At 43.8% G+C, this 19996-nt stretch overlaps 2 pseudogenes; both read right to left on the bottom strand.

Moving 5' to 3' along the window:
- Window positions 1–9874: 9874 nt before the first annotated feature.
- Window positions 9875–10461, bottom strand: LOC149997449 (small ribosomal subunit protein uS7 pseudogene; annotated as a pseudogene).
- Window positions 10462–11599: 1138 nt separating this feature from the next.
- On the bottom strand, window positions 11600–12102 carry LOC149997450 (splicing factor 3B subunit 6 pseudogene; annotated as a pseudogene).
- Window positions 12103–19996: the final 7894 nt, after the last annotated feature.

The following is a 19996-nucleotide window of genomic DNA, read 5'->3' on the forward strand; positions in this document are numbered from 1 at the left end:
AAAGATCTCTGGGCTCTCGCCAAACCATAGGTATACCAAATGGCAATTTATCACGTGTTCCCTTTGTCCACATCTGTAAACCCTCGACACACTGCTTGTACACCTTGTGAGGGGCCCAAAACTTATCTTGATCACCAAGTTTTACTTTAAAATACGTAAAATAGGCTAGCCTGACAAATGTGCTGATGTTTGTCCTTTGGGAATGGTGAAACTACTATAACAAAACCCCTGGGCTGCTCCGATTTGAAACAGAACCCACAGGCTGTTTAGTTAGGGGCCCGATTGCCTGCTGCCAGAATTATAACTCTCAATACCAGAGTTTAGTGAAAAGAAAAAGAAGTTTATTTAATGGTTATATAGATTTAGATTATTTGCGGATTTCTGCTGTTAAGTCTTATGTTCTTTAAAACACCCACAAACACATAGTTCTGCCTCCCCCTACCAAACCAGGCTAGTTTTAGAAAAGTTAGAGATACCGTTTCCCTACTTCCTAGACACAGTTCAGCTTTACTGGTAGCTGCCAATCATTCAATTCTGATTGGGGAGGTCTTTCAATCCAAAACCGCATGGATTCTCAGCCTCCTTGTAAACTGCCTTCTCAAAGCCGCATCATGTTTCCCTCTCAAAACAGCATAGAGAACCTTCTCAAAACCACATGGAGAACTCGACTTCTCTAATCCACATAGAGAACTCCCTTCTCAAAACCACATGGAGAACTCCCTTCTTAAAGCAGCATGGAGATAGTCCTTCTTAAAGCAGCATAGAAAAACCCACTAAAATGTCTGCAGCTGCTTTTTAAATCCCTGACTGCGTCCTCTGACACAGTGGGTGTGGTAACCAGTTCTGACCATTCACAGAACCTTATGCAGGCTCTGTAAGCTCTTTCAATACCATCCCATGGTCCAAGACCCCTCCTATCTTCCTGGGCCCTGGAAGCATCAAAGCCATTTGTGCAACAAAGTTACCAGCCACTAGCCCCAGGCATGCAAAGGCATCCTAAAAGCTGCTTCCTTTTCCCCATCCCCAAGCCGCAAGCTCTGGGGGTTTTTTGGACACCTCCATTCTGTAACACTACCACAGATATAACAACACAAATCAGGGTTGTTTAGGCACTTATGATGAGAAATAGCAGAGGCAGACATGATCTGAAGAAAAGGAAATAAATACATGTGTAAATAAAAAAATAAATTCTGCTAACTCCTTGTATACAGACAAGAACTCGGACTCCGTCGTCGTCGTCGTCGGCGGCGGCAGCCGTCCATCTCGAGAGACGATGGCGTAGCTTCCTGAGAGTCTATCTGCACCGCCGAGAATGGCTGTGCAGTCCAACTCGGGAGTGACAATCCCTGCCGCACTTGTTACAGGTGAAGGCAGATGGCTGTTGTTGCTGCTGTTGACGCTGCTTCCGCCTCGATCTTTTCTGGGCCGCCTCCTCGTTGCGCGCAGCCTCTGCGCGTGACGTACCTTGCCTGACCGCGAGCCTCCAGGCTAGGCGGTCGTCTGCTTGAACTTCCCATGTGTTGAGATTGATGGAGCATTGTGTCATGTCCTTTTTGCAGATGTCTTTGAACCGCAGTTTTGGGCGCCCTGTCATCCTCTTGCCTTCTGCTAGCTCGCCGTAGAGGAGGTCTTTGGGGATACGGCCTGCATCCATTCTTTTGACATGGCCGAGCCACCTGAGGCGTCTCTCGCTAAGAACTGCATGCAAACTGCTCATATTGGCTCGCTTCAGCACCTCGGTGTTGGGAACCTTATCCTGCCAGGTGACATGCAGGACGCGTCGCAGGCACCTCATGTGGAAGCTGTTGAGTTTCCTTTCGTGCCTTGCGTAGGTGGTCCACGTCTCGCTGCCATAGAGGAGAGTGCTGAGTACGCAGGCTTGGTAGATTCGCAGTCTGGTTTTCTCAGTGAGGCTGGAATTGTTCCACGCTCGCCGGTTCAGTCTGGCCATAACTGTGGCTGCCCTGGCGATTCTCCGGTTGACCTCCAAGTCGACTGACAGAGAGCTCGAGATGGTGGACCCGAGGTAAGTGAAGTCGTTGACAACCTCCAGGGTGTATCCGTCGATGGTGATGCATGGGGGAGTCCCCGTGCCTTGAGCCATAACATTTGTCTTCGTCAGGCTGATGGCTAGTCCGAACTCCTTGCATGCGTGGGAAAGGCAAGTGACTAGCTGCTGGAGTCCCTCTTCAGAGTGTGATGTCAAAGCTGCGTCATCGACGAAGAGCATCTCACGGATGAGCACCTCTTTGACTTTGTTCTTGGCTCGTAGACGGGCCAGGTTGTAGAGCTTGCCATCGGATCTGGTGTGAATGAAGACACCCTCGCTGCAGTCCTTAAAGACGTATTGGAGGAGCATGGAGAAGAAGATTCCGAACAGCGTAGGCGCGAGGACGCAGCCCTGCTTTACTCCGCTGCTGACTGGGAAGGCCTCAGAGGTTGCGCCGTTGTAGGACACCGTGCTGTGCATGTTGTCGTGAAAGGACATGACCACAGCAAGCAGATGTGGTGGACAGCCAATCTTCCGTAGCAAGCTGAAGAGTCCGCTTCGACTGACCAGATCAAACGCCTTTGTGAGGTCGATAAAGGCGAGGTAGAGTGGTTTATGCTGCTCGTGACACTTCTCCTGCAGCTGGCGTAGGGAGAAGATCATGTCCACTGTTGATCGGCCAGCTCTGAAGCCACACTGGGACTCTGGGTAGACGCGGGAAGCAAGGGTCTGCAGGCGGGCAAGAGCGACCCGGGCGAATACTTTGCCGACGACGCTGAGGAGAGAGATGCCCCGGTAGTTGTTGCAGTCGCTGCGGTCTCCTTTGTTCTTGTACATGGTGATAATGTTGGCATCTCTCATATCCTGGGGGATGTAACCCTCCTTCCAGCAGAGACAGAGTAGATGGTGGAGCGGCTGTAGCAGGACTGGTTTCCCGCTCTTTAGGATTTCTGGAGGGATTCCGTCGCTTCCTGGTGCTTTCCCGCAAGCGAGGCGGTCGATGGCTTTGCCGAGCTCTGCCGCAGTAGGTGGGGTGTCTAGCTCCTCCATGACTGGTAGGTCTGGGATGGCGTTAAGAGCAGTGTCTGTTACGGTGTTCTTCGTTGCGTACAGCTCGAGGTAGTGCTCGGTCCACCGCCGCATTTGCTGTTCCTGGTCAGTGATGACCTCACCTGTCTTGGACTTAAGGGGGGCGATCTTGGAGGGGATTGGGCCTGTTGCCTTCTTGATACCCTCATACATTCCTCGTGCGTTGCCTATATCGGCGGCTTCCTGAATGCTTCTGCACAGGTTTAGCCAATAGGTGTTGGCACAGTGGCGGGCGGTCTTCTGGACTTTGTTCCTGGCAGCCCGTAGAGCTTGAAGTGTACTGGGAGTGGGCGTGACCTTGTAAGCCAGTAGGGCCTTCCTCTTAGCCTCGATCACGGGTTCCATTTCTTCCCAGTGAGCCTCGTACCAGTCAGCGTTCTTCCGCTCTTTCTTCCCGTAAGCAATAATGGCGGAGTTGTATATGGCGTCGCGGAGACGTGACCAATTGGATTCGATAATGTCGTCTGCCGCCATTCCCTCGCCGAGTGCATCTTCCATCTTGTTGATGAATTGCTGGGTCTTAACTGGGTTGCTGGCACAACTGGTGTTGATGCGTGGGCGACCCTTCATCTTGGAGTGGTGCAACCTCTTCGGCATTATGCGCACCTTGCTTACCACGAGGGCATGGTCCGTGTCGCAGTCTGCACTGTGGTAGCTGCGGGTGAGGAGGGTGCTGCCAATATCCGTTCTTCTGGTGATGACGAGGTCAAGCTGGTGCCAGTGGCGGGAGCGGGGATGCCTCCATGACACCTGGTGGATCTCTTTGCACTTGAAGAATGTGTTTGTCACGCACAGGCCGTGGTGACACGAAAGCTCAAGCAGTCGTTGACCATTCTGATTGATCTTTCCTCTCCCAAAGTTTCCGAGGCAGGTGGGCCAGGCCATGTGGTCGGCTCCTACTCTTGCGTTGAAGTCTCCAAGGAGATAAAGAGCGTTACTTCTGGGGATCTTGGATAACACTTCGTCCAGTGCATGGTAGAACTGTTCTTTCTCTTCAGTGGTGGCGCAGAGGGTTGGGGCGTACGCGCTAAGAATGCTGACTGGGCCGAAAGTTGTTGACAATCGGAGGGTAAGTAATCTCTCTGTGCCTCCTGTGGGTGGCTCTATGGAGTTAACAAGCGTGTTCTTCACAGCGAACCCAACACCGTGCTGTCTTGGTTGGTCCGGAGACTTCCCTTGACAGTAGAAGGTGTAGTTGGTTTCTCTGATAGTTCCGTTGTCGGCCAACCGGGTCTCCTGTAGAGCCGCAATGTCGATGTTTAGTCGTGCCAGTTCCCTATCGATGACAGCGGTTTTCCTGGCACCATTGATCCACGGAAGGTCTGCAGTAAGTCCGGGGCACATGGTCCTGATGTTCCAGCTAGCGAGGCGAAGAGCCGGAGGCTTCTTTCTTGTTGTTTGCTTGGAATTAACTGGTGCGGGTGTTTTGTGGCCCACTTTTCGAGAGGCGCCTCTCTGATCCCCACGCACCCAGTGGGGCAGGCGAGCCATGGCGAGACGGTAGCTGTCCAGTGAGATGCGATGACCTCTCCCACCGTCAGAGGAGACCCCTGGCGCTCGTTTCCTTCGCCAATCGGATGAGCTTATAACCGGTATCTGTCTCCTCCCGTGTTGAGTCGACATCTTGCGATGACGCTGGAGTGTCCTCTCCAGTGAAACTGAAGCTACAGAGCCTGGGCAGGGTGATATGGAGGGTCTGCTGTTGCCCATGCAGCAGACCCCCCCTCTCTTTGCAGCTGAAGGGTCCAAGGGAAAGACAAAGTCAATACAGCTTGGCTTCAGGTGCGCCGCAGGAGTTGCCGGTGTTGACTACAATGTCAAACCGCCTTAGGGACTCCGGCTCCGGATTTTCTGTCGGGGTTTACTCCCTTAGCCTTTCCCCTGAAGAGGTATGCCTCGGACTACACTTCAGAATATGATTCACTATATAGAGCGGCACAAAACCTCTCACCACACTGTCTCATGTGTAACTGAATAGCCTAGACAAGTATGAACCTATTGCTGGTCTCCAAGGCCTCCCTAACCTCTCCCCACTAGAGGGAGGTTTGCTCTCAGCCAATAGGAAAGCACTAGTGCTTCCCTCCATCCAGGCTCTACCCAGCCTAGAGTGGTTGCATTAAGATAAGCTGTAGAGAGAAACTTGACGTGACAGAAGAAAACTAACTGCAGTTTTGAAATCAGCATGCCTTTTTAAGTCTAAACAGCTGAAAATTGAACTCAACAGGAATTATGTTAAAAATTGTTCCCCTGTGTTATTCAACCAGCCAAAAAGAACCAGAGGAGGGAAGGGAGAGTTTTTCCCTTCTCTCACATCAGAAACTTTCATTCCTATCTTTTCTACCCTATAAGCCAGAAAAAAAGAATCTCACCTCTTCTCTTCCAGCTACAAACAAACAAACAAAAAAGCAGGGAGACAATTGTTTGGTCCTATGCAGGTCTCTTGCCCACCTTTGGAACAATCATCCTGGCCAGGGAAATAGTCTTATGTTTGGCTAAATTTGGTCCATGAAATCAGCTCTGTACCAAAAGGGTTGGGTTCTGTGACTGGCAATCTTGCCTCCAGAACGACATATAGGGAATGGAGGAGAAGAAGTTTCCCAAAAGAAATGAGGGTCCAACAGACAAGAATCCTAGAATGTACACTAGATCATCGATCACTGCTACTCTTTAATAGTCTTCTTGAGTTTTGGACAATGTAATAAGACATGAAACAAAAATGCAATATATAAGTATTAAGAAAGAAGAGGCAAAACATTTTACTTGTAGTTATAATTCCAGACAATCCAAAGAAATAAAATGGGAAAAAACCTAATAGGAGTAATAAAGGCATTCAATAATAATGCTACATACAAGTTTTTCAACAAACAGTATCAGTTCTTTTGTCAAAGATTTTGTTTATTTATTTTTAGAGAGAGGGGAAAGGAGGGAGAAAGAGAGGGAGAGAAACATCAGTGTTGACTCTTGCGTGCCCCCAACTGGGGACCTGGTTCACAACCCAGGCATGTGCCCTACTGGGAATCGAACCAGTAACCCTCTGGTTCACAGGCTAGCATGCAATCCACTGAGCCACATCAGCCAGGACAATCGGTGCTTTATATTGGTAAGAACATATGAAAATATTTGAAGAAGAAACCTCTTTCGCAATAGCAACAAATGAACATTTCTTGTAATGTGGAATGTACCCCCCACACACACACACTACTTATAGAGACTGTGTACAGTAACTTCCTTCTAAAGAAGACAGTATAGAAAGAGGCAGAAATAATAATTTTACAGAGGAGAAACCTGGCACACACTGCCTCACCTATATGATCAAGGTTAATATCAACAGTGATAAATCATGCTGATAGTCTATACCTGTATTAGTTTCCTATCGCTGCTGTAACAAATTACCACAAAATTGATGGCTAAAACAAAAACTGAAATGTTTATTCTCTCACAGTTCTGGAGGACAGAAGTCAGAAATCCAGGAGCTGACAGGGTTGGTGCCCTTCTGAAGGCTCAGAGGGAGGGTCTGCTCCATGTTTTCTCTCCTAGCTTCTGGTGGTTGCCTGGAGTCCTTGGCATTCCTTGGCTGTTGCAGCATAATTTCAATCATCTGTTCGTCTGCTTCTCTATTTTCTCTTCTTTTAAGGACAGCAGTCATGTGAACCGGCCCTAACCTAATGCATGTGACCTCATCTTAACTTCATCACAGCTACAAAGACCCTAGTTCCAAATAAGGTCATATTCTGAGGTTCTGTGTAGACATGAACTTCAGAGGGACACTATTCAACCATAAACTTTGATACGATGTAATAAAAATAACACTTTACTTCTATGGTCTTTCTCCCCTAAACCCATAACCCCCAGTCTAATCTTTAGAAAAACATCAGACAAATCCCAGTTGAGGGACATTCTACAAAATTCCTAACCAGCACTCCTCAAAACTGTCAAATCAACATAAACAAAGTTGAGGGTATTCTGAAGAACTGTCATAAGTGGCAGGAGTCTAGGGAGACATGGCCATGAAATGGAAGGTGGCATTTTGAGTGAAATCCTGGAACAGAAAAAGGACATTAGACAAGAATTAAGGAAATCTGAATGAAGTATGGACTTTAGTTAGTAATAATGTATCAATATCAATTCAGCTCCTGAAAGTTACTCTTTAAATACAACCAGAGCACCTACTCCAATTTCAGAAGCAAATACCTAGAAAATTCCCTGCAGATATTTAACTCTCAACAGCAGGCTAAAACAGCAGAACTGGGGATTTGGGGAACAGTTTGAAATTTTTTACTTGCAGAGGGAACTGAGAGCAACACTTGTAGCTTTTAAGTATTGTCTGGAGGTTACATTTAATAAGGAATAACATGCATATGAAACTATTTGACCTGTCTCTGTGTTTTGGTTTTCTCCAATTTTCACACCATTGGGATAAAGGAATCAAACCTAGATGTCATTGGGCCAAAACAGTCCTCAAAACATTTCTTGTGTGTTTTTATGTGAATAATTTTGATGTGAAATATGTGTGACATTTATTTATGAATTTTAGGAAAGACCTGAATTTGTTGAAAACACATGCTGCTCTTGTAGGGACCAGTCTTTTCCAACTAATATACAAGGTTTCAGTCCACTCTAATATATTTCATACTTTATTTTTTAAAGATTTTATTTATTTATTTTTAGAGAGAGGGTAAGGAAGGGAGAAAGAGAAAGAGAAAAACATTGATGTGTGGTTGTCTCTTGCATGCCCCCAACTGGGGACCTGGCCCGCAACCCAGGCCTATGTCCTGATTGGGAATTGAACCGGCAACCCTTTAGTTCGCAGGCCAGCACTTGATCCACTAAGCCACACCAGTCAAGGCTATTTCATACTTTGAAATTTTAATAGTGATTCTTGTTAGGTAGCCGAGGTGGCTAAGAAAGGTCCCAGAGACAGAAGAGTCCAATTAAAAGCTTTTATTCAAAGGGAGACACTACGACCAGGTGGGCTGAGTCTGAACTGACTGCAGTGCCAAGGGAAGGGTGGAGGGTTTTTTTAAGGATATGGAGTAGGACACCAGGAGTCACGAGTCAATCTGCTGGTCAGTTCCAGATGTCCAGGGTGTAGGTGTTTGCGAAACAACAATGTCCTCTGATTAGGGATGGCTGCCAGGAGATTTATGGTCCTTGTTTCTGAGAAATGTTCAAGAGAGAAGGGAAGGGGCAATGGGGATGTAACCAGTTTTCAGCAGGATGCCAGTGACTATGCTTCAATTGCCTCTGACAATAGGGAAACTCATGATTGGGTACATCATCATGGCCAGTGACACACACCCTCTTTGTTTCAGCACAGACAGCAGCCCAGCTCCTCCAAGTCCCAGTACATTCTAACAATTGTAGAAGTATTTGAGAATATAAATAGGCAAGGGTATTTTAAAAACCATTTTCTGAAGAAACAGAGTAATGTGGAAAGAAATATGTAGATCTATCCATCAATAAATAGTTTTTAAAACAATACGCAGTTAGCACAAGACTATACAACTAGATAAGGGAACAATAGGCAGCCAGAAAAATTGACCTCATCCATAGGTAACATTAGAACTGATGAAGAAGACCTTTCGAGATGGAAATGAAGAGAGCTCACCACAAAAACAGTACTCAGCCTGTGTCATAAGTAGCTTTGAAAAAACCTGCCTGACTTGGAAATGTTGGGATTTTGATTGACATTACATTGCAGATTTATTCAGGAAGAACGCACCTAATTGAAATACCAAGTTCCTCAGAAAAGAAAAAAAGAGGAAAAAGAAAAAAGAGACATAAAATATCGAGTTTCTAGTTTAATCATACCCTTAATTCAATCAATTTCTGGGTTTCCCCTAAACGAGTACAGTCACACTGCTGCTTAGCAAAGGGAATTTCTGAGAAATGCCTCCTTCGATGGTTTTCTTGCTGAGTGAACATCAGAGAGTGCACTATACAAACTTGATGGCATGGTGACCTGGCCCCCTACACACCTGGGCTACATGGCACAGCTTATTGCTCTCCTACCCTTCCTTCTACCCTTCTGGGTTCTTGCCTGAGCCAGCCCTGTAATAAAAGATAAATTAATGGGAGAAAAAGAAACAAAAGTAATTCATGGAAATGGCTGAAACCATTACCATAAATACCATCCTCACCTGGAGAAAAAGAAGACATTGGGAGCAGACGGAGTCAGGCAGGGGAGATGACCAGGAAAAGCACCTTCAACAAGAGTAAGGTTGGTGTGCAGATTTAAGTCCTGGTCTACAGTGAGAAGAGTTTCAATAACCTAAAATGAAAAGGGCTTTTCAAAGTGAAAGGCAACAAGCCTTTATTGAGATCGATAAGAATGGCTACTTGGGAAGCACTGATTCGGGCAGAAGTCCAAACCATGTTCTGAGTAGGAGACAGAGGCAGGGGTTTTTATGAGAAAGGGAAGGGGAACAATTACATCAATATAGACAGAAGGGATTTCCATTGGTGCAGACAAAATAACAGTGATGCTAATTCTTTAAAAAAAAGAAATTATTTTTTCAGTCCAGTAGTCATAATAACTGCTTCCTTGTTATCTTTTACAAACAATGGGGGGGGCACAATGTTGTTTTAGGCCCCCTCAAAATATTATTTTGTCCTGTTTTAACATTCCAAAGATAGAGGTAAAAGACATGCAAGGCAGTTTCTCTGGCATGTCATGTCCGATCCATTGTATTGTATTGTATTGTATTATTTTATTTTATTATTCTATTCTGTTCTATTCTATTCTACATGCTACCCCAAAGGGCCAACAGATTTATTGGGGCTACAGCAAAGTGATCACAGTGGCACTGGGCCACGGGCTCCAGCTGTCTTTCTTCTTGATGTGTGGGGGTTGGCGGAGGCCGTGGTCGCATTGATGAGCTCGTCTACCAGGCACTGGGCAGTGGTCTCCATGCTGGAAGGCAGCCTCATGAGCACCTGTGCACAACAACCAGCTGGTCTGACTCTCCCGGCACAGGGGACACCTCCACAGCCTGTCGCCTCGCTGTTCCAGCTTGCCCAGTCGGGTCAAGTCCTCCTGAGGCCGTTGTTGATGGTGGCGTTCATCAGGCCCTGCAGAGGATTCCCGCTGGTGAGCAGGTGGATGAACGCGAAGGCACACTTGATGATGCGCACGGGCAAGAGCTTTTTGTCGTTGTGTCCCTGAGGATCCTCTCTGAGTCGGTGAGGTGCCCCACACCAGGCCGCTGCTCCTTGCGGAAGAGCTTCATTACATATGCCCCGAACTGTGGGGCAGGTTCTCGGCCCCCTTCTCCTTCGCTGCGACGTAATCCAGCAAGGAACTGTCATTGGTCTGCATGTCATGGGTGCTTCACTTCTCCACGTTTGATGTTGGGGGTCTCTGCTCCTGCAGGGGCAGCCATCTCCACTGTCACCGTGACAGTGCAGGCAGGGCATCTGCTGCCTAGCGTGGACCACCCAACGCCCGCCCCGGACACAGACAGGAAGAGCTCACCAGCACTGTTTTGAAGTGGCCCCATTTAGTGTATATTTTTTGAGTTTCTAGATATAAAGCCATCCATCCCCCTCTTCCTGGTACAGCCAAGGAGGCACCCTTACAAACGGAAATTTCCCTTACAAATGTAAATGTCTTTTACAAAGGGTTGCAGCTAGTTGGTTTTCAGAACTTCTCCTATATCTACTGCTTCTTAAAATCTGCCAGCATAAAATAATCTTTAAGCCAAAGAGACATATTTGGGGGTGACAAATTCTGGACCCTACACCTCCTAGGCTACAAAGCTACACAGTATGATACTGTACTAAATACTGTAGGCAATGATAACACAATGATAAGTATTTGTGTGTAGCACTGTGGCATTATGATGGATAGAATGTCACCAGGGGATAGGAATTCTTCAGCTCCACTACAGTCTTCTGGGACCACTGTTGTACATGTGGGCCATTGCTGATTGAAACATCATGATGTGGTGCGGATGTGTGAATTCTTTAACCTTCGCTGATGATGTTTGATAAATAGTCATTATTATGTTTATATGTGATTCTTACTAAAAGATTTTTTTTAGTCATGTATCTGAATTTACTCAGCATTAATTGAAATAATCCTTTTTTTCTTTTAGAATGTTAATTTAACCTCATAGATTTCCTAATATTTTAATTTAATTTAATTTTTTTTTTAATGTAAGCATTTTATTTACTTAACCAACATGATGAGCTTTGGTTCCCTTATCTACAAAATGGAGATATCTACCTTCACTGAGTTATTATAAAGATTTCATTATTAATAGATGTTCAACAAATGGCAACACTTGGACAAGTTCCTTGATGGCCGAGCACTGGACTGCACACTGAAGGCATTAAGAAAACAGAAATGCTACTGCTCCCGGGAAGCCGAGTCTCTAGGACCACCTCCCACCACATAATCCTGGATGTGGTCCAACTGCTGTTTTTCTCCCTGTGGTATCAAACAGGGGAAAGTGCAAGAGAAAACACTGGCATGTCTTACAAAAATCTACAAGTTTACTAAACATATTCTAACACATCTCAAAGTTTCAAGCAGGTCACTTGGAACCTCAAATAAGAAATCACAATATTTGTAATCATTAAAAACCAAGAAAGGGTAGAGGTGGCGATTCACAGGGTTTCAGTCCAAAATGAAAATGCGCAAAATGGTTACTTCGGTGGATCTGTGTTGATGCCATATTTCTCCTTGAGAAGCTTCAACTGTTCTTCCTTCTTCTTCGCGTCCATCTTCTGAAATGCCCTGTTTGCATTACAGTACAAAACCACACATTGAATCCCGACAGGCGATCACATGCATTCTTGGCATCAAAGATGTCTTCACAGACCACATAAGCTGTCCCTCTAGTTTCAGGTGTGTTCCCCACTCTGATTTGACGAATAGGTCCGTATTTCCCAAATATATCATACATTTCTTCAGCTGTGATCTCGTAAGGCAAATTTCTTGTATACAAAACCCGATTTACTTGAGGTGGAAGTCGAATGTTCGCTCTCTTGGCCGCTTGCAGCGCCGTCCGGGCGGGCGGACGCGGTCACCGCAGCCCCGGAGGGCCTCCGCACTGCTCCCGAGCTCGCGCGGCTTCGCGCTCAGCGCGGCGACAGACGCAGGAAGCCCGCCAGCACGCTCTGCCGGAGCCACCCGCGCCCCACGGGGAGACGGGTGGACGCGCCGTTCCCTCCCGAAAAGACTCCGGGCCGAAACGAGCCCGAGTTAGCTGGAGGCCGGGAAGTTGGAAGGCGAGGGTTCCTAATTTAATTTTAATTTTAAAAATTTTAATTACCGTTGACACACAGCGTTGTACTAGTTTCAGGTGTACAACCCAGTGGTCACACTGATGAGTCTAGTGCCCAAGTGACGCCACACATAGTTACTGACTAGTACTGACTGTGTCCCCTGTGCTGCACGGTACGTCCCATGACTCTTTATAACTGGCAGTTTGTGCTTCCTAATTTCTTCACCTTTTTCACCCATTGCCCCCAGCCCCTCTCCTGCCAGGCAGTCACCAATTTCTTCTCAGTAACTATGCGTTTGTTTCTGTTTTGTTTGTTCACTTTGTTTTTTAGATTCCACATGTAAGTGAAATATGATATTTGTCTTTCTCTGACTTATCTAACTTAGCATAATACCCCCTAAGTTCATCCATGTTGTTGCAAATAGCAAAACATCCTATTTTATGGCTGAGTAATATTCTATTTATCAACGTAAGAAATGTTCAAACTTGTAAGAATTTTTATGAGTTTATTTGAGCCAAACTGATGACAGTTACTGGGAAGCAAAATCTCAAAGGATTAAGAAAATGCTACCAAAAATAGCAGTTTTGCACTTTATTGTACACATTCTGATCAAAAGAGAAGATATATGTGGGTTACATAAAATCCATGGGTAATAGATAAGGGAAGTGGGAGAAAGCAAAGTGGAGAAACCTCTGGGATTGGATAAGAAATAAAATGATAGACACATGATTTTTCCTACTTAGGTGGGTACAGGATAGTTAACAGTCAACAACACGGTAACAGTAGCAACGAAGGTATGTGTGGTCTTTGCTCAGGTGCAGTATCTGTGCTTTGAGGGGTCTGGAAAAAGGAAATTGCCCTGACATACCGAAGGTATGTTGTCATAGAGGGGAAAAAAATAGGTTCAATTAAGGTAATGATTGACTTTTTTCAGGGGAGACTCTAACCTAGGGCATGATTGCCCACCACGACTCACTTTTAATTGGGAAGTTTTCATTTCAGACCATCTTATGGGGTCACTTTAGGTCTCTGAGTTTGCAAGGTCACCACACAGGGCCTCCCCTGAGCTTGTCAGGTTGAATGTGTGGCCCCTTTCCATCCACACATTGTACCGCAACTTCTTTATCCATTTGTCTATCAATGGATACTTAGGTTGCTTTCATATGTGAGCTATTGCAAATAATGCTGCTGCATTGAACAGAGTGGTAGATATAGCTTTTCAAATTAGTGTTTTGGATGAAGTGGAATTGCTCAGTCATATGGTAGTCACATTTTTAATTTTTCGAGCCAACTTCATACTGTTTCCATAGTAGCTGCACCAGTCTGCATTCCCAGCAACAGTGCACGTGGCTTCTCTTTTCCCCACATCCTCACCAACCCTTGTTTGTTGATTTATTGATGATGGCCATTCTGACAAGTATGTAGTGATATCTCTCTGTGGCTCTAACTTACATGTCCCTGATGATTAGTGACGCGGAGCGTCTTTTTATGTCTATGGCAATCTGTATGTCTTCTTTGGAAAAATGTCTATTAAGGTCCTCTGCCTGTTTATTTAATAATATTTTTCATGTTAAATTGTATGAGTTCCCTATATATTTTGGATGTTATTCTCTTATCAGGTGTATCATTGATAAATATCTTCTTTCATTCAGTAGATTGTCTTTTCATTTTTTAAAAATATTTTATTTATTTACTATTAGAGAGATGAGGAGTGAGAAAGAGAGGGAGAGAGATACGTGAGAGATACATTGGTTGGTTGCCTCTCGCATGCCCCCAACTGGGGACCTGGCCCACAACCCAGGCATGTGCCCTGGATGGGAATCAAACCAGCGACTTTTAGACCCACAGGCCAGTGCTCAGGCCACTGAGCCATACCAGCCAGGGATCTTTTTTTTTAATAGGAAGAAAAGACTGTGACTTCGTTTTCAAATTTTTGGAAATTGTCTTCAGAAAAAATTAAAATGACAAGAACACATGTAAAAACTGAAATCTTTTATTGAACTTTGAACTCTTAGCAGAGAGACTTCTGAAGTATTTGAATCCCTCCTTCTGGAATCACTTCTAAAATGTCCCTCGCTTATGTAACCAGCTTCCTCGAATCTTTTCCAAGTTGGATGCACTTCATCTCATAAAAATAACAAATAACTTTTAATCATTTAAAACAAAAGAAAGAATGAAATAAGGGAGACAAGACTCTTATGCAATACGTTTTTAGAGAAAGGTCACAACCTTGAGTAGTTTTGCAATATGCAAAGCACTGTACTGGCTTCAAAAAAAATTGTACACTTTCATTATTATTTTTTCATTCATTATCTATATTTTAAAGCACCTACCATGTGCCATGCACTATTGTTAAGTCTGGGGAATACAATGGTGTATGAGATAGAATTGTTCAAAATACATTTTACTAGAATATTCTGTGAAATTTTATTTTTTAATAGTTTGTCTTTTGATTAAAATTGTTCAGAAAAGTACATATGCCATTAAGCTCAGAATTTGCAGTCTTCCTTCCTCTACTTTTAGCACCTCCAACTGATATTTTTGTAAACTCAGTTTAACATTTTTTCCATATTTTTCCTTAAGTATATTTTATTGGTTATGCTATTACAGTTGTTCTGATTTTTTCCCCTTTGCCTCCCTCTGCCCAGTACCCCCCCTCCCCTCCAGCAATCCCTGCCCCTTTAGTTCATGTCAATGGGTCATGCATTTAAGTTCTTTGGTTTCTCTACTTCCTATACAATTCTTAACGTCCTCATTTATTTTTTACCTACCAGTTATGTTTCTTGATCCCTGCACCTTTCCCCCTATTCTCTTCCTTCCCCCTCCCTGCTGATAACCCTCCAAATGATCTCCATATCTATGGTTCTATTCCTGCTCTCGTTGTTTGCTTAGTTCATTTTTGTTTGTTTGTTTGTTTGTTTAGATTCATTTGTTAATAGTTATGTTTGTTGTCTTTTAGTGTTCATAGTTTTGATCTTTTTTTTCTTAAGTACGTCCCTTTAACATTTCATATAATAATGGCTTGGTGATGATAAACCCTTTTCACTTTACCTTGTCTGGGAAGCACTTTATCTGCCCTTCCATTCTAAATGATAGCTTTGCTGGATTGAGTAATCTTGGTTGTAGTTCCTTGCTTTTCATCACTTTGAATACTTCTTGCCTACAAAGTTTTTTTGTTTTTTTTTTTTTTTTTGTGAAATCAGCTGACAGTCTTATGGGAATTCCTTTGTAGGTAACACTTCTTTTCTCTTGCTGCTTTTAGGATCCTCTCTTTATCTTCAACCTTTGGCATTTTAATTATGATGTGTCTTGGTGTGGTCCTCTTTGGTCTAGCTTGTTTGGGACTCTCTGTGCTTCCTGGACTTGTGTGTCTATTTCCTTCACCAAATTAGGAAAGTTTTCCCTCATTATTTTTTCAAATAAGCTTTCAATTTCTTGCTCATCCTCTCCTCCTTCTGGCACCTCTATGATTCAGATATTGGTACATTTAAAGTTGTCCCAGAGGTTCCTAAGCCTCTCCTCATTTTTTTTTTCAATTCTTGTTTCTTCATTCTATACTGGTTGACTGCTTATTTCTTCCTTGTGTTTCAAGACATTGATTTGAACCCCTGGCTTTCTTTCCTTCACCATTGGTTTCATGTGGATTTTTCTTCATTTCATTTATTATAGCCTTCACTTCACTCATGCATTTGCCTTACTCAATCATGTCTGTCATGTCTATGAGCATCATTATCACCAGGGTTTTGAACTCTTCATCTGTTAGGTTGGCTATCTCCTCATCACTTAGTTCTCCTACTGCAATCTTGATCTGCTCCCTCTTTTGGGCCATACTTCTCTGTCTCCTCAACTTGACAGCCTCCTGTGTTTGCCTCTTTGTCTTAGGTAGAGCTGTCACATGTGTTACATTGTTAGGGGTGGAGCCTTAGGTATTTGTCAGTGAAGAACAATTGTGCTTGCTCAGCACTAATCCCTTTTCCCGTCACTTCACCAACTTCACATATGCAACTGGTGCCCCTCTAGCTATTGCCCCACTGATGGTTCCCAGAGTGGGTGCGTTTGCAGGTGTTCTAGGACCAGAGGTCCTCTAAACAGACTCTCATGTGAAATGGGAAGTTTCTTCCACCACCCCAACCCCCACTGGTTTTCACAGTGAGAAACAATGAGGTTTTATTTTCCCAGCACTGGAACCATAAGCTACACAGTCTGGCCTGGGACTGGGATCACTCCCCAGGAGACCCTTCCAGTTTTTATAATATGTGACTGCTCTTTCCTAAGGCTGGCCACAGCCACTGCCTTGCTGCCGCCACCACCACCACCACAGATGCCACACCACATCCTCTCCACCCTGGCTCCGCCCCTCCTACCTGTCTGGATGGGTATTGCTTCTTTATATCTTTGTTTGTTGGACTTCCATGCAATTCCATTTTCTGGTAGTTTTGGTTGTTTTTTGTTTTGAGGTAGATCTAATCCTACTTATGGTTGTGGAAGGAGGTAAAGTATGCCTACCTACTCCCCCATCTTGGCTGGTAGTGCACTTTCATTATTTAAATGGGACCAGCTGCTGTCATGTTCTTCTATAAAAAGTAGCAAGTAAATTAATTTAATTGTAGTTCATATAGTTTTATACTTAGAATGAGGCTGAAGGAAAAAAAAAAAAAAAACAACCAGCTAATAAAGAGCTATTAATTTTTAAAGAGTTTAAATTGTTAATTACTGTGAGATGCCAAGAAATGAAAAATCAATCCTAGATAACAAAACAAGTTTCCAATCATATACATAAACCCTATTGTTTACTGAAATTTTCCACTAACAGAAGATTCTGATTACAATAATGAAATACATAGAGTAGGAACAGTTTAAGTAAATGTAATTATTTGGTTCATTTCAGGAGGTCTACTGGTTCAGCTGCTAGCCTTTTCATTTTTTTGATAGTTCTTTTGCTGTGCAAAAACTTTTTACTTTGATGTAGTCCCATTTGTTTATTTTTTCTTTTGTTTCAATTAATTAAAGAGACATATCCAAAAAATATTACCAAGAGCAATGTCAAAGCATTTACTGCCTATGCTTTCTTCTAGGAGTTTTATGTTTTCAAGTCTTACATTTAAGTCTTTAATCCTTTTGAGATTATTTTTGTATGAGAAATTAATAAAGTGTCATTCTTTTGCATGTATCTATCCAGTTTTCCCAACACCATTTATCATAAGACTGTCTTTATTGTAGAGTTTTGCATCCTTTATCATAGGTTAATTAATCATATAGGCATGTGTTTATTTCTGTGCTCTCTGTTGGGTTCCACTCACTGATCTATGTGTCTGTTTTTATTCTAGTACCATGCTTTTTTAATTACTATAACCTTGTGGTATATTTTGATTCAAGGTAGCGTGATATCTCCAGCTTTTTGGTTCCATGTAAATTTTAAAATTACTTGTTCTACACCTGTGAATATGTCATTGGTATTTTGATAGAAATTGCATTAAATTTGTAGATTGTTTTGGATAGTAGAAACATTTTAACTATGCTATTTTTTCTATCCATGATCATGATATATGCTTCCATTTATTTGTATCTTTTAAAATTTCTTTATTTATTGTCTTATAGTTTTCCAAGTGTTGATTTTTTACCTCCTTGATTAAATTTATTCATAGGTATTTTAAAATAACATATTGTTTAAATTTTTTATGTTATTTTCTTAGAGAGAGGGGAAGGGAGGGAGAAAAGAGGGAGAGAAACATCAATGTGTGGTTGCCTCTCACACACCCACAACTGGAGACCTGGCCCACAATCCAGGCATATGCCCTTACCCAGACTCAAACCAGCGACCTTACGGTTCATGGGCCTCCGCTCAATCCACTGAGCCAGAGCAGCCAGGGCAGGATTGATTGATTGATTGATTGATTGATTGATTTTAATATGCTTTATTGATTATGCTGTTACAGTTGTCCCAATTTCTTTTCCCTTTGTTCCCCTCCACCCAGTGACATCCCTCCCTCTGGTTGCCCCCCCCCTTAGTCCATGCCCATTGGCTGTGCATATAGTTCTTCTCAACATCTTCCTATCTCCACACCCTCCTACTATGCTTCTTAATTCCTGTACCACCTCCCTCCCTTGCCCCCCTTCCCACTCCCTGATGACCACCCCCCACAATGTTCCCCATACCTATAATTCTTTTCCCACTCTCGTTGCCTACTTAGTTTGCCTTTGTTTCAATTTCCCAGCTTCTGTTGTTGGTTGTTGTGATAGTTTTCATTTTAATGTTCATAATTTTGATCCTCCTTCTCCTAAACAAGTCCCTTTAACATTTCCTATAACAGTGGTTTGGATCTGATGAACTCCTTCGGTTTTACTTTGTCCTGGAAACACTTTCTCTGCCCTTCTATTCTGAATGACAGCTTCGCTGGATAGAGTAATCGTGGTTGTAGGTTTTTGATTTTCATTACTTTGAATATTTCTTGCCAGTCCCTTCTTGTCTGCAGAGTCTTCTTTGAGAAATCAGCTGATAAGTCTTATTGGGACCCCTTTGTACGTAATTCTCCTCTTCTCTCTTGATGCTTTTAAGATTCTCTTTATCCTTAATTTTTGACATTTTGATTATAATGTGTCTTGGTGTGGTTCTCCGTGGGTCCAGCTTCTTTGGAACTCTCTGTGCTTCCTGGACCTGTAAGTCTATTTCCTTCCCCAAGTGAGGGAAGTTCTGCTTCATTATTTTTTCACATAATTTTTCCATTTCTAGTTCTTCTTCACCTTCTGGCAACCCTATGATTCAGATGTTGGCCCACTTATAGCTGTCCCATAGGTTTCTGAGCCTCTCCTCGTTTTCCTCACTTTTCATTTCCTCTTTCTGCACTGGTTGACTGTTTGTTCCTTCCCTATGTTCTGATCTGTTGATTTGATCCCTGGTTTTCTTTCCCTCACCACTAGTTTTGTATGTGTTTTCATTCATTTCAGCAGGACTAGCCTTCATTCCTTCCCCATCTTGTTTAAGATCTGCTGTTAGGTCTGTAAGCATTCATTCATATAACCAAAGCTCTGAACTGTGTCTCAGAAGATTTCCTATCTGCTGAGCCCTTAATTAGATCATTGTTGGCTGGTCAGCTGCGTGATTGGGACCTCTATCATGATCTGTGCTATCCTGACAGTTTTGTGTTTACCTTTGCTTCCTGGGCTGGGCTGTCACACCTCCAATGCCATAGGGGACGAAGCCCTGTGTACTTGTCACTACTGGGCGACCCTTCTCACCACGCTGTGGCGTTTTCTGTGGGGGTGGGGGTCCAAATGGATTCCTGCCATTCACTCTCTGTTGAGAGACTGGGAGCCTCTTCCTCCGTCCTCACCCCTTCCAGCCCTCACAGTCCAAGGCAATGGGGGTCTGCCTTCCCTGGCATTGGAATTGCAAGCTGACGGGTTTGGTCTGCATCCTGGGGTGCTTCCCAGGCGCTTCTCACCTCCCCTTAAATACGGGTGTCTGTGCTTACCACTGTCCTGCCTCCGTCACTGCTGCTGCCACCGCCAGCACAGCTTGACCTCTCCACCCTGGCTTTGACCCTCCTACCCATCTCGACGAGCACCACTTCTTTATAACTTCATACATTGGACTTCCATATAGCTTTATTTTCTGGAACTTCTGGTTACTTCTGGTTTTGTGGTAGATGTATTCCTTCTTAGTTGTGGAGGGAGATGGAGCATGTC

This window comes from Furipterus horrens, unplaced genomic scaffold, assembly GCF_987537825.1.
Source record: "Furipterus horrens unplaced genomic scaffold, mFurHor1.1.pri manual_scaffold_11, whole genome shotgun sequence".
Classification (NCBI taxonomy): Eukaryota; Metazoa; Chordata; class Mammalia; order Chiroptera; family Furipteridae; genus Furipterus; species Furipterus horrens.